Here is a 3660-nt window from a genome sequence, read left to right on the forward strand (position 1 = left end):
CTGTATTTGTGCATACAATTATACTATCCCAAGTGCAGGACTTTGCACTCATCCTTGTTGAATTTAAGCTAGTTAATTGCAGACTTTTTTTTTCCAAGTTCACCCGGGTCATTCTGGATCCTATCCCTACTCTCTAGAGTGTCTGCAACTCCACCCAACTTGGTGTGACCTGTACATTTACTAAGGATGCACTCAATACAATAGTCCAAATAAATAATGAAGACATCGAACAATACCAAACCCAGGACAGACCCCTGGGAAACCTCACTTGAAACCACCTCCCAACTAGACTTTGAGCCACTGATGACCACATGTTGAGCACAATGATCCAATCAGTACTGTATCTACCTTACAGTACTTCAGTCTGTATTTAATCTGCATTTCAAATGCTTGTCAATGAAATGAGAATATGATATTATTTATAAAAGGACAGGAATTACATTCTATTTTTGCAATTTATTATATTCACAGTCCATTTAATCAAAATATAGATTGTGATGAATGGGAGGGGAGGGCAGTTCAGAAAGAATGCAGTACAATAGGTTCTCTAACAATAACTATAACATTTGGTCTCTGATAACTCGCAGAGCAGCAGTCAAATCATACTGATGTGCTATAACGTGAGCAGTAACAATAACAATAGTTTATACACTATTGATACTAAAGATGGCTGTTAATTTTAAAGTGTGCAAATTGAAAGTGGGTACACAGTAATAAAATTAAAAAGAGGTAATAATAAACACCTTGCAAAACATAATACAAGGCTATTTCATAAAATGCAAGTTAATCTCTACTTTCTAATTCTGTGTTATTAAGAGGACCACTTGCCCTTTCCTTTGTATTTAATGGCATTTGGTTTTAAAAGCATATTTACTTTCTTTCAGCAATAAATTATTTTAAAGGAATACTGTCAAGGCTGGTGGCTAGTTGGTGGGGGGGAGGGGGTTGTTTGTTTTTAATTTATGCATATCAGCTTCCCCCGGCTATATCTGTTCTATATTGAGACTAAATCCTACAAAGAATAAAAGGAATTGAGACTGAAAAAAAAACTTGCAGAGGTTTGGGTGTGGGTGATTTGCTTTTTACATATTTATAACCAGAATATAGTTTCAGGAGAGTTCTGCATTTCTTATGCCCCCAAACTCCAGCTGAAATGTAATGAGTGGGAGTTTTCAGCATGTAAGAGTTTGCAGGGGTACTCTCCCCTCCTTCAAAAATAAATAGGCTTTGACACCGCCCCCCCACAATTCCCCACTTTTTGCTCCCCTTCAAATAATAGGTACTTTAAATTGCAATATATTGATCAGGATTTGGAAATCAAATTTTTACCACTTCTGAAGTCAAGGATGCTTTCAGCCTTCCAGCTCTGACTGTTCAATAGTCTTTGGAAAAGCAGGCAGGTAAACTTAAATGGGACATTTTTGTTTACATTTCAGTTTGGTTTGATAAAATGGCTCTGAACTTTTGACTTTCAAACTGATTTATACAGTAATATGCCAATGTTAACAGTAGCAGTTTATGCTGCTTCTCCAAATTTAGCCAACAATAAAATAGAAAATAAATTAAGAAATACAGAAAAACTAAGATACCTGGTTCATATTTATCACTTGACTATCTGCCAAACAAAGCTTGATCTTTTGCTAACTCTAGCTTACTACATTTTGCAATACATGGTAAGCAAAGATCCTACTTCTGTAACAAGGACATTCGGACAATATATATTTTATGGAATAAATATACAATATATTCAGTTATAGATTTCTATAGAAGAGTAACTATAATAGATACAAGCAATACCTACATTTAAAAATACAATTCTAGGTTTCCCTACCCTTACTACTAATAAAATTAAAATAGGCCTAAAACTGCTTCACTCTATTAATGCATAATAAAATATATGGAGACACCAAGAGTAAAAAGCCAATTGCTTCTACAAACTGAATACTTTATAAATATAGTAACTTGCTATTTTCAGGAAAAAAATTGGAAAATTATTATAAACTGGAAGTCGGATTAAAACAACTCCTACAATATATAGTACAAAGAGATTATGAAATGAGATGTGTGAATTTGTTTAATATCTTGTGACCAAAATTTGGAACTGATGCAGTTTGGTGTATAGACTACATGTTGTTCAACCCTGGAAATTAACTGTAGAGAAAGTTTCCTCCCTTACTAGCAGCTAGTCTTGACCTCCTTAAACAAACACCATCACTTACTACAGTGAGCAAATGGATGAGAGGTTTGTCCAGGGTAAGGAGCACAAGACAAGAACTAGAAAATTTTATTCTGATGCTCCAGACTCCTCTACATTTCCTTGTGTTTACTTACCATACTGCTCATTAGCAATAAAGTCTGGTATCTGAGATTGCAGTGTTCTGAAGAGCCTTATAAAGAAAGTAGCATGTATATGGCTGTCTTGCTAAGTTATTCTTACATCATTCATTCATAGCTTTCAGATAATTACAGTTACTGTGTTCCCATTGTTGTTTCCTTTTACTCTGTGCAGGAGGGCTGAGGCACAGCTTTGATTGCTTGGTTACTGAATTCTTGATCTAGATTTTTTTTTCCTTGAGAATAACCTGAAATTAAACACAAACATTTCTCAGAGTTAATAAAACAATTTGAGGAACTACGTCACTTACATTCTTCTTCCTTCCTCATCACCTAAACAATAATTTTGCTTCAGTAATACCTTACCTTTTGAACAAAACAATTTATAGTAAAATGGTGTTTAAAGTCTAAATGAAACCTTCATGTTTGTATTTTGGTCTTTTTATGATTTATGCTTCCTGCAATGGTACAATTTTAAGCAGCAGAATGATTTACTTCACAAAAGTTAACCATTTTTACTTGAGAGGGGAAAGCAGGAATCTTGACTAAGACTCTCAGAATAAGGCTTTTCAAGTAAGATTCTTGTCCCATATGTAAAGCCTCAATAAAAGGCTTTCAGGTATAAGAAAAAAAAGTTAGGGTTCAGGACTGGGAGGCCTAGAATCAAGTCCTTGCTCAACAGACTTCCAGTGTGACCTTGGGCAAGTCCCTTTGTCATAAATCCACAAAGGTGCTTATGTACTCAAATCTCATTGATTTCAGTGAGAGTCTGGCACCTGATGTCTGAGGATCTGGGACTTGTCTTTTTTTGTGCCTCTGTTTCCCATGTACAAAATGGAGGATAAAATAAGATCAGGGTAAGTGAGGAAAAAAAAATACATGAAAGATGCCATTAAGGGGCTCAAATTCTACAATGATCTTGGCCATATGAGCACCTATAGCAGGGGCAGGCAAAATACGTCCCGCAGGCCAGATCCAGCCTGCCAGTCCATTCTGTCTGGCCTGTGGGGCCCCTAAATTTTTTTTTTTTAATTAATATTTATCTGCTCCTGGCTGCCTGTCAAAGATGACAGGAGTCAAGGGCAGTAGGATCCAGAGGGAGCCAGCAGCAGGATCCAGCAGCAGCCCTACCCAACCCCCAGCCAGTTCCCTGCCTTCCTGCCCCGGCACTGCTCCACCACCACATGGCTCCTATTGTACGGCATGGGCCTGCTCCAATACCCTGGGGGGGTGCGTGTGTGTGTGTGTGTGTGTGTGTGTGTGTGTGTGTGTGTGTGTGCGTGCGCGCGCGTACGTGCATAGGCACATACCGTTTATATAGGCAGA

At 37.3% G+C, this 3660-nt stretch overlaps 1 protein-coding gene across 1 annotated transcript in view; it reads right to left on the reverse strand.

The window, feature by feature from the left end:
- Positions 1–339: 339 nt before the first annotated feature.
- The window catches only part of LIN7A (lin-7 homolog A, crumbs cell polarity complex component), a 51728-nt gene continuing 48407 nt past the window's right edge, over positions 340–3660 (reverse strand). The window contains exon 5 of the mRNA XM_019514796.1: positions 340–2582. The gene's annotated coding sequence lies outside the window, so the exon portion shown is untranslated. The remainder of the gene's footprint in view (positions 2583–3660) is intronic.

This window comes from Gavialis gangeticus, unplaced genomic scaffold (genome assembly GCF_001723915.1).
Source record: "Gavialis gangeticus isolate Ggan-Ray unplaced genomic scaffold, GavGan_comp1, whole genome shotgun sequence".
NCBI lineage: Eukaryota > Metazoa > Chordata > Crocodylia > Gavialidae > Gavialis > Gavialis gangeticus.